Source organism: Papio anubis, chromosome 3 (genome assembly GCF_008728515.1).
Source record: "Papio anubis isolate 15944 chromosome 3, Panubis1.0, whole genome shotgun sequence".
In the NCBI taxonomy this organism is placed as follows: Eukaryota; Metazoa; Chordata; class Mammalia; order Primates; family Cercopithecidae; genus Papio; species Papio anubis.
This window is the reverse complement of record NC_044978.1, coordinates 23,844,178-23,855,381: the sequence shown is the minus strand read 5'-3', so window position 1 is coordinate 23,855,381 and position 11,204 is coordinate 23,844,178. Positions and strand designations below refer to the sequence as shown.

General features: G+C 37.9%; 1 pseudogene; it reads left to right on the top strand.

Annotated features, from left to right (window-relative positions):
• The first annotated feature begins 9,381 nt into the window (after positions 1–9,381).
• Positions 9,382–10,923, top strand: LOC116274119 (annotated as a pseudogene).
• Positions 10,924–11,204: the final 281 nt, after the last annotated feature.

Here is an 11,204-nt window from a genome sequence, read left to right as displayed (position 1 = left end):
TTGTTTGAAAACAAGCCTTGAAAGGATTGAGCAGAGCTACACGTGAATGAACTGCCTACCAGAACAAAACAAAACTTAAGGAAGACAACAAAATTCAGACATGCAACAAGGCAGTACTCACAATGTCCAGCATACAATAGAAATTACTAGATATGTGAAGAAGAAGAGGAGGAAGAAAAAGAAAAAAACAGTGGTCCATAGCCAGGAGAAAAAAAAGTAAAAAATCAGAGATTTAGCATTATGAAAATGATGAAGTTAGCACACAAGGACTACAGAATAGCTATGCAAAATGAATATAATAAGGAAACACAAAGGTAATCTCAGCAGAGAAAATGAAACCATATAAAAGAACCAAATGGAAATCCTTGAATTGAAAAGTACAAAATACAAAATGAAAAATACTATTACTTCTGCAGCTGTAAACCTCGGTGTCTCTTTGGTTATAAATAAACAATTACATAATCCCTTCTAAGTGAGCATAGAAATGAAAAGTAAATATGAAAATTTACGGGTTATTCATAACACTAAGTCCTTGGAATCAAGAACAAGAAAACAGACAGAAGTTAAGCTAACTATTCTCTCAGCCCCTCTAACTCTGACCACAGGGCTTTTTGTCTCTGCTTTCATCTACATATGTGCTTCAAACTCTCTCTCTCCCTGTAGCATGATTTTCTCTGCAAACATGGTTGTCCCATATCATCCAAGTTTAAAGATTCAGTTGAAATATAAGCTAAGGAAATGATTTTCTCTCAATTTCAATTCCAAATTCCTATGGAAAAGAATCTAAGTGATCAAACCGAGATCAGATATTTATACCTGTCTTAATTTTCTACAGCTCTGGGGACCAGTTAGTGCTATCTGAACAAACATGACCACTAATGCCACTTCCAAAGATTTTTTTCTGAAAGAAAAATATTCATTGAGTGAGTGTACCCTACAAGTCAGCATTACATGGACATCAATATACTTTGGTAGTTAGTTCTAAAAAGCAAAATATGCATTTCATGCCTTTTTAAAAATTAGATACAGTAAATACCATATTATCTGTATTGGCAAGCTTTAAACCTTTTATAAAGTACGGGGAATTACCATGTTCTTGTAAAAGCTAAAAAAATAAGTTATACAATAAAATGGATAATCAATCTTTGTGTATTTTTTTTTATTAAGAAGATAAAGATAATGCTTCCTTTCCTTGGGCATAATAACTATATAAACCACTTACTACTTCTTCATGTCAAGTGACCCTGCCTTCTAGGGTCTGATTGTCAAATGTAGATAAAAGCAACAGAAAACTAAGGATCATAAATTCTAGTCACACAAGGCTGGAGCTATGGACTTTTCTCAAGCTGGTACATTTGTCCACACTATGTCTGCAGGGCAGACTGCAATCCCTTGCTGTATGGCTTTTGAACCTAATAAGAGGCTAGTAAATACCCTGGGTTACCAAAGAAAGCGTTATTCTAAAGCCTGGGGGAATAAAGGAGACACACTGCTGACTTCCTGATTCTCCTCTTTGTTCTTGTTTCATTGATCTGAAAAAAAAAAAAATAGAGAATGTCAGAAAAAGTTGAAACCTATTCATGGTTGTGAAACTCTCTAAGTGCAACCTTCAAAAAAGAAATAATAGGAATTAGGGTTTAGAGATAATATGTAGACATTTAAGAAACTAATAAGAAGGGTGGAGGATGGGTATGATGAACAGTGCACACCAGCAGGATTAATTTAAGTAAAGCCCTACTAGTTTAGATGAGAAAAGAACATATTCTTAAGATCTTTGCTGGTTGGAAAGATGGACTGTGCAGAGTAAGAAGAGAATTGACATAATTCAATTGTTTTTATGGGTTCAGATGCCCAGAGGAGTGGAGACTTGGGGCTACAATTTTAAAGGACGGGTGAGATTCAATCATTTTGGCCTCACTATTTTGCCGTGCTTACCATCTGAGATCACTTCCCCTTTTAAAATTTTTTTGTTTTGTTTAGCTTTGCTTTGTTTGCATGTTCAGCAATGCTGGGTATTATGGCTTCATTTGGCACTAACAGTGACCCTCAACTGTAAACGGAATGTAACACTGCCCTTTTGTGAATCACTTTGGGCTCCCCTTATTTTGCAAATGGAGAGTCTTGACTTCTAATAAAACTTAGGAAATCCTTAGCAAGGGCTTTATTGTCTTATTAAAACTCTAGTAATTAGGGAAATCGGTCAGCCATCATCTCACTTTTGTGTGTGTGCTCTCCCACTATGCCAATTTGTCCATTCACCCATGGATTTGACATGTTCACAGGAATTTCTGCCTAGAGCAGTGAGAAAGTTGAAGCATGGATTCTTATTAGACTGATAAAATTAGACAGGACAAACCACTTAGAAAAATTCATTAGGAAATAACACTGAGTAAGAAAAGAAATGAGTAATTATTCCATAATCGTTCTGTTATTCTATAGCAGACTTTTAAGAAAACAACTGACTTGTTAAGTGTCAAAGCATTTATTTTTGAATAAATTATTCTCTCCACTCAGTGAAACTTACTCATATGTCAATGTAAAATATGGCCATCTTTATAGAACAAAGGATGATATCCAAGTTGCATTATAATCTGCCTGTTACTGTTACAGTGGTTATCATGATAATTTCTATTTCTGTACTTGTACCTAATACACGGTTTTCAAAGCATTATCAAATAACACAAATAGCTAACAGCAAAGGAAAAGTTTTAAAATTATGATGCATGAAGTTAAATATTTTCAAAGAATGTTAATTGATCAAAAAGTGCTTTTTATAAAATTATGATTAAAAATAAGTACACAACCCTAAATACAGCATGATACTAATTATATATGTATGTGTATATACATATATCTATTACTATCTTGTTTTAGTTTTTATATCTATTTCTCCACCTATAAATACATCTATATAGTCTAGAAAGTTATACAGTTGACCCTTGTATAACGCAGGGGTCAGGAGCACTGGCTCCAGTACAGTAAAAAAATCCACATATGACTTTTGACTTCCCAGAAACTTAACTACTAATAGCTTCCTGTTGGCCAGAAACCTTACCAATGACTTCAACAGTCAATTAACATATATTCTGTATGTCGTATATACGGTGTACGGTGTTCTTTCCATAACATAAACTTCAGAAAAGCTTAAGAAGATTATAAGGAAAATAAAATATATTTACTATTCATTAAGTGGAAGTGGATCATCATAAAGGTCTTCATCCTTATGGTCTTCAAGTTGAGTAGACTGAGTAAGATGAGGAAGAAGAGGTGCTGCTCTTGCTATCTCAGGTGTGGCAGAGGAGGAAGAGGTGGAGGAGGTGGAAGGGGAGGCAGGAGAGGCAGGCACACTCAGTGTAACCTTTATTTAAACAACTCCACGTATAAGTGGACCCAAGCAGTTCTAACCTGTGTTGTTCAAGGTTCAACTGTATACCAAATGTTGAAGGTAAACAGTAGAATTTTTATTTTTTTATACTCTTTCTAAATTATTTATTATCTATTAATATAACCAATGAACATTTATTTTGTTAAAAAATTGTTATTTATAACTTAACTATAATAACTTCTGTACATTTGCTAATACGATGGTTGAAAAGAATGAATCTTAAGAAAGTTGAATTGAATCCCAATGGCAATCTATTGCTATGTGAGGATAGCTCGGAACTCTGCCTCCAATGTTTGGCAAAAATAGTCTCCCCTGACTTTTTACAATGACTTGCTCTCAGATTTAAACCAATACAGTATTATCAACTTTGGATTTGGCAAATGTAGAGCTCATTTTCCTAATGATTGATAACATGACGGCTGCTGGTTTTGAGTCTTAGGAAATAGAAATTTGAAAGCGGCCACTCAGGTTCCAATCAAATTCAGACTTATTACAAAATTCTTATTACGCTGGAAAAATTATGGATAATAACTTTGAGTAAGAAGACCTGGGCTGGCGTGCTGGCTCACTCCTGTAATCCCAGCACTTTGGGAGGCTGAGGGGGTGGATCCCTTGAGATCAGGAGTTCAAGACCAGCCTGGCCAACATGGTGAAACCCCGTCTCTACTAAAAATTCAAAAAAATTAGCCAAGCGTGGTGGTGCACGCCTGAAATCCCAGCTACTCAGGAGGCTGAGACAGGATAATCACTTGAACCCGGGAGGTGGAGTTTGCAGTGAGCCAAAATTGCACCACTGCCCTCCAGCCTGGGTGACAGAGAGAGACTTTGTCTCAAAAAAAAAAAAAAAAAAAAAAAAAAAAAGACCTGCATTGAACCTTAAAGCTGACTGTTCTATGTCCCAGTAGCATAAATTGGGACCATGTGACCAAGGGGACCCAGATTCCAGCTACAGAAAAGCCCGTTGGGTCCGCAAGAAGTCTTAAGATTGCGAAGGGATCCAGAGACTAAAACATGAGAATTGCTGCTCTAGATAAACACGTTTATAATAAGCCCACTGCAGCCAGTAGCAAGCTGTGTATCTGACCCTTACTATTTTTTTTTTTTTGAGACAGCGTCTCCGTCTGTCGCCCGGCTGGAGTGCAGTGGTGCGATCTCGGCTCACTGCAACCTCTGCCTCCCTGGTTCAAGTGATTATCCTGTCTCAGCCTCCTCAGTAGCTGGGACTACAGGCGCCCACCACCCACGCCCAGCTAATTTTTGTATTTTTAGTAGAGACAAGGTTTCACCATGTTGGCCAGGCTGGTCTCCATCTCTTGACCTCGTGACACACCCGCCTCGGCCTCCCAAAGTGCTGAGGTTACAGGCATAAGCCACTGCTCCCGGTCTTTTTTTTTTTTTAGTCTCACTCTGTTGCCCAGGCTGGAGTGCAGTGGCATGACCTCGGCTCACTGCGTCCTCGCCTCCGGGGTTCAAGCGATTCTTCCGCCTCACTCTCTTGAGCAGCTGGGACTACAGGCATGTACCACCACGTCCAGATAATTTATGTATTTTTAATAGAGACCAGGTTTCACCATATTGGCCAGACTGGTCTTGAACTCCTGACCTTGTGATCCACCCGCCTTAGCCTCCCAAAGTGCTGGGATTACAGGCGTGTGCCACTGTTCCCCGCCACTTTTTTTCTGATATACCAAAAAGTTGCTTCTGTCAACCTATGATTTGGCATTGTAATCCTTATGTAAGATGATAGTAAGATTCGTGACAATAAACAGCCCTGTGTAACTCATCATGTTATGGGTCTAAAGGAATAGTTGGAAGGACATTGTAACTTTTATTTATACAGAGTACACTTTTTTGAACTCCCATTAGAGAAATTTCTCTGAAATTTCAGAATCAGAAAATACTGGGTCTCCGCTTAGTAAGTGATTTGTTTTTATAGATACCACGAATCCTACAATTTTTCCTGTTTCTGTCTCGGCTTTGGTTTCTTGGAATCTTACCATCTTATTGTTTGCCCCTTCTAGTCATTGTTTTGCATATATTTTGGCATAAATTTCCACATGCTGACCTTCTGACTTTTTCTGACTTGACACTGTCACATTGTCACAAGTTCTAGATTTATTTTCCACACACACATATACACACAAATGTTTTGGAGGCGAGGTATACATGCATATGCAGATAAGTATGCCTGAGGCTTTCATTGGGTTTCCACAGTTGTTCCTGCTTTGCTGATGAAGGCTCTGAGGACTGATTCATTTAGCCAAGGTCACCTGGCTTGTAAAAATAGCTAGGGTTAGAACAGATTCTAGCTTTTTTCAAAGCAATCACACTACCCCTTTCTGTAGCTACTTTCAAAGGAAGCATCAAAAGAAACCCCTTAACTCCTTAATATGAGTAAGGAGCCTTCTCCATCATGAAATGCACACTAGTGGCTCAACAGACTTAAAGTTCTCTAAGTTACCAAAACTTGAAGAATGGGAAATGCCAACATTTTGCGGGTTTTACTATGATTGCATCTATTCAGTTTTAGAAAAATCCTAAATTTCATATGTATTTTACAATTATGAAAATAATGACACAATAATTCTTTTAAAAGTCCTTTGACAATTTTAATTCTCCAGAAACATAGTGGTTAAAAGTAAGTTCCTTTCATGATATCAGTCCTGTTCTGTATCAACTATGACTTGCTCTCTGGCAGATTGAAATATAGGGTCTAAGACATGCTTTAGCAGCAAAAAATGTAAAGGAGGCAATGCATAGCTTTCTTTTATTTAGAATGAATATTTGTTTAAGGTAGATAACTTTTCTTTTCCCATTACATTTTTCCTTAACATGTACTAGCATACTTACTGAAAAGATATGTTTCCTATACTATAACCTGCTAAGCATATAAATAACTTATTGTCAACAATATTAAAACTCTTCTCTGTTAGTAGCAACACATGGGAAAAAGAGAAGGGTGAAGCACTCTAAAATCAAATTAGCAAAGAGAAGGAAAGTGAGCTCACTGCAGAAGGCCATGTGGTAGCCTTTCTACTACTGCAGTGGTAGATGGTCTCATATCTTTCCTACAATGGCAATACACGATGGTTTTTCCTGGAGCTCTTAGGCAACATCCATTGAACAGATAGTTTACTTTTCAAAAAATAAAGACTTATTTTTTGTTGGAGTTTGGGCCATTTCAAACCTTCACAAGGAATTCGTAATTCATTTTTCTTGTCTTTTCTTTTTTCTCTTTTTTTTTTTTTTGAGACGGAGTCTCATTCTGTTGTGCCCAGGCTGGAGTGCATTGGCACGATCTCGGCTCACTGCAACCCCACCTCCCAGGTTCACACGACTCTCGTGCCTTAGCCTCCTGAGTAGTTAGGATTACAGGCGCATGCCACTACACTCAGCTAATTTTTGTATTTTTAGTAGACACGGGGTTTCATCATGTTGACCAGGCTGGTCTTGAACTCCCGACATCAGGTGATCCACCCACCTCGGCCTCCCAAAGTGCTGGGACTATAGGCGTGAGCCACCGTTCCCGACCAGGAATTCATAATTCTTATCACAGAATCCAAATGGCTCAGTTTGAATTCTGAATATCGTACGCGGGAGTGAGAATGGTTTACAAGCCAGAGGCCATATATTGAGTTTAGATACCCACTGATAAATTTGTGTTTGAGGAGGTCAGCAAAATATATCAAACTCTGACACTATTGGGTTACTCTGTAGAAACGTTTCCATGAAGTTTAAAGACCAGTTTCTAGAAGGTCAGTTGGGGTTGTCCAGCACATAACATTTTCCGTATTTGCATTACTTTGGCTTTGTCACTTGAATATTCGCATGGGAGCCTGTGCTTTGTGGTTTAAGAGTTTTTTAGTTGCTTCTTTCTCAACTTAAGCAATAATCCTCTTTTGCTGACAGCTCTTTAGTTACTGTAGAAATGATTGTGTTGTCATAAACACAGCTTTAGGACTTCAGGTGGGAGGGGGAGAATCAGAGGGTGTTCAACAAAAAGCTCATGTTTCCACCCAAACACACCCACCTAAGTACTTGCAGAAGGCTCAGGGAAAACAGAAGCAGAATTCTTTTCCCTGCTCCACTTTTCAAAGTTCCTTATGTGGAATCAGATGCTTTTAATACATTTCAAAAGAGTCTTCCATTTAACCTCCAAAAATAAACAAACCACAATTCTGCTCCCCATTTCTCCCTCAATTTAATCATTTGTTCCAATTTTCCTACCTTTGAAATCAGATGATTCAGCTTCTCTTTCTGTCTTAACAGTTTGGAATAATTCAAATTTCAGAAGCTCATGCTTGATTCTTCTACTTTCCTTATTTTTATATTGTAATAGTCTTCATCTGTTTTCTATCACTTAATTTCTTTTCTGATTTGGATCTCTTTGCTTTAATTTTCCTTGAGGGTTATTCTCTTTTGTCTGTTTTCTCTTTTGTATAATTCTCACTCTCCATTCATGCTCCAAGCAAATGGACCTTTTCTGCCATGATTTCACACTCCTTTTGAAACTTTCCTCACCCATGTTCCACTTTCTGCTTTTAAGTCAGTAATAAGATATTATTTGAAGCATGGCTCAGATCTCATATTTTAAAAGAATTTCTCTACCTACACTGACTTCTAGCAGACTCTACGTCAGCTATGTCCCTAACTGCTTCTCTGACAGAACTTCGCATGGCTTCCTTTCTCTTCTGTCTGTTTTTTTATGGCTTCCCAATGCAGTATTGACGAAAGAGAAAGGGCTTTGGGTCCACACCTGTATGGGTTCGAGTCTCAACTCTGCCACAGCTGCATGATCATGAGTAGATTACTTTGCATCTGGATTTCCTTATGTGTAAAATGGTAGTAATTTTACACAAGATTTTAGAAATGATTAAAAGAGAGCATTAGAGCATAGACTGTGAGTCATACTGAGTGTTCAGTGTTACACATTTTTTTTTTAGTCTTCAGATAATTTTGGCATTGTTTTGCTGCTAAAGAGATTGCCAGAAGATCAGAGTGGTATGTAGCACATGAACAGTTTCCAAGAGAAAAGACTTACATTGCATGGTCTCTTCTTTGTCTTTTTTTCACCTATCAGGCACACATCTATTTGGCTTTTTTTTTGGTATTAAAATTATGAAATATTCAAACATAAAGTATAACAAAACAATATATGTCTACGATCATCCACACATAGCTTGAACAAATCTTAGCATTCTGTCATAATCATATCAAATGTTCATGTTAAAGAAATAAACTATTTTAGATTTGGTTAAAACCTTCTGTGTCTCTTCCCTAATGTCATTTTTCTCTCTCCCTTTCCAGAGATGGAACCATCCTGAACTTGCTCTTGATCATTCTTATTTATATATTTTTACTTTTACTATACATATGTGTTCTATATAAAACATAAGACTCTATTCTGCATATTTTAAACTACATATGTGTAATATACTGTATATATTTTACAACTTGCCATTTTGTTTAACATTTTTTGTTGGATTTACCACATGTGCCATATCATGTTGTTCCGTTTTGCGCATTTCTATTGCAGCCCAGTATGCCATTGTATGAATGTGTTGCAGTCATAGTGCAATTGGAAGACTAAGTGGAATGGATGATTCTAATGTAACCCAAGGACAAAATCTGTTTCAACTCCAGTAATGAACTCAGCACAGCGGCTTGCTTCAGTGATACCTTGGGATACCAGGAACAGCTCCACCTGTTCTGTGAAGATGAGGGGCAGCTCATCTGCTGGCACAGTGAGCGGGCACCATAGCACGAAGGGCATACCACAGCTCTTGTTGAAGACGATGCCGGGGCTACAAGGAAAAGCTCCAGAAAGTTGTGACAAAATTGAGGCAACTTGAAGAGGAGTGTGCAGAGCAGAAGTTGTTCACAGCAATGCACATAACTAAATGGAAAATAAGTACAGAGTTTATTTGGGCCAAGTTTGAGGACTGCAACTCAAAAGCATAGATTTAAGTTGTCCAGATTATACACACTCACTGCATGAATTTAGACAGCAATAATGGAAATTGCAATTTTATATCTCCTCATGAGAAGACACAAATGCAGAGATAAAAAAATCGAGTTTGACTTTGAGAATCTCCAGAGTTTCCTACATGAGGAGGAGAAGTCTTATCTCTGGAGACAGGAGAAAGAAGAACAATAGATTCTGAGTAGACTGAGGGACCATAGGACCAGTCTGGGCTGAATTCAAGAGCCACATGCTGGAACTGGAGGAAAAATGTCAGAACTCACTCCAAAAATTGCTGCAGAATGTGAATGACACTATGAGTAGGAGTTGGGTTGTGAAGCTGGAAACATCAGAGGTCTTCTCCTTGGAGCTTCATACTATGTGCAACATTTTTGAGCTTTATTTCCTGTAATGTGAAGAAAATGTTAAGGAGCCATCAAGAGATGGGGTTTTGCCATGTTGCCCAGGCTGGTTTTGAACTCTTGCACTCAAGTGATCCACCTGCCTTAGCCTCCTACAGTACTGGAATTACAGTCAAGGTGACTCTGGATCCAGATACAGCTCATGGTGAACTAATTCTGCCTGAGGATCGGAGACAAGTGACTTGTGGATATCCCCAGGACCATCACAGCACTCCTTCCAGGAGATTCAGTGCCTTCCCCTGTGTCCTGGGTTGTGAGGGCTTCACCTCTCAGGAAGATGTTCCTTCGAAATGGATGTTGGAGAAGGAACCGGGTGGGATTTAGGAGTTTCTATGGAAACGTGCAGAGAGGCACTGGCATGAAGCAAGAACCTCAGTTTGGATTGTGGACCCTCAGACTATGCAAAAAGAAATGCTATGTAGCCCTTACATCTCCCTTAACTTCCCTTCATCTGTGTGAACAGCCGTTGGTTGTGGGAGTGTTTCTGGACTCTGAGGCTGGAGTTGTATCCTTTTACAACATGAGTGCTGGCTACCACATCTTCACCTTCCCAAAGGCTTCCTTCTCTGACACTCACCGGCCCTGTTTCCAGATTTGTCAATATTCTCCTTTGTTCCTGCCTCCCTCAGATGGTTAAGGAAAAGAGCAAAGTCTCATTGGTTTAACCAGCACAGAGAATATAATGTAAATCCCATAATGACCTATATATATAGAGAGAGAGCATGCAAAATAGCCTGTATCTGGCTTTTTAGAATATGACTAATAAATAGCTCTTGTGAGTTTTTCATTAAAGAATTTAAAGATGAATCTACCAAAGTTCACTACTTAAAGGAAATGTATACATGTGATTCTTTACATCTATTTTTTGTTTTTTCTCTTGATTTGCAATAGATTAAGAGTAAATAATGTTATCATTTTATGTTGTTTCATGGGTTCAACAACCTTTCATATATCTTTATTGGGTCAGTAGAAAGTTGAAAGTAAATGTTTGTTAAAATTAAATTTGACTCATACAATAACTCTAGGAGGTAAGAGATATTATCTCTGCTTTTTACGATATTATATTCAAAGTAGGCAAAGTTAGTTATAAATGCACAAAAGCCTCAGTTTCGTCTTTTAGTTAGATTCTAAGAATGTAGATACAGCAGTTGAACAACTGGGAAAATGGTGAGAATTTTTCACCATTTTCTTCAGTAGAAGAGTCTGTCCCATTTAGGCATTAGAATTGGATTTAGAGAGACCCTGGGATATGATCGATTGTCATTATGCTGAAAGGAATACTTAGCTTTTTGCTCCAAGAGTTTTTTTTTTTTTTTTTTTCCCTGTAAGATTTGGACCAAACATAAGTTACTTTCTTAGGGAATTCATGGGGAATGCTTTGAAGATTTTCATCTCTTCAGTGTAAAACATTATTTAACAAGAATTTGGCTTTGAT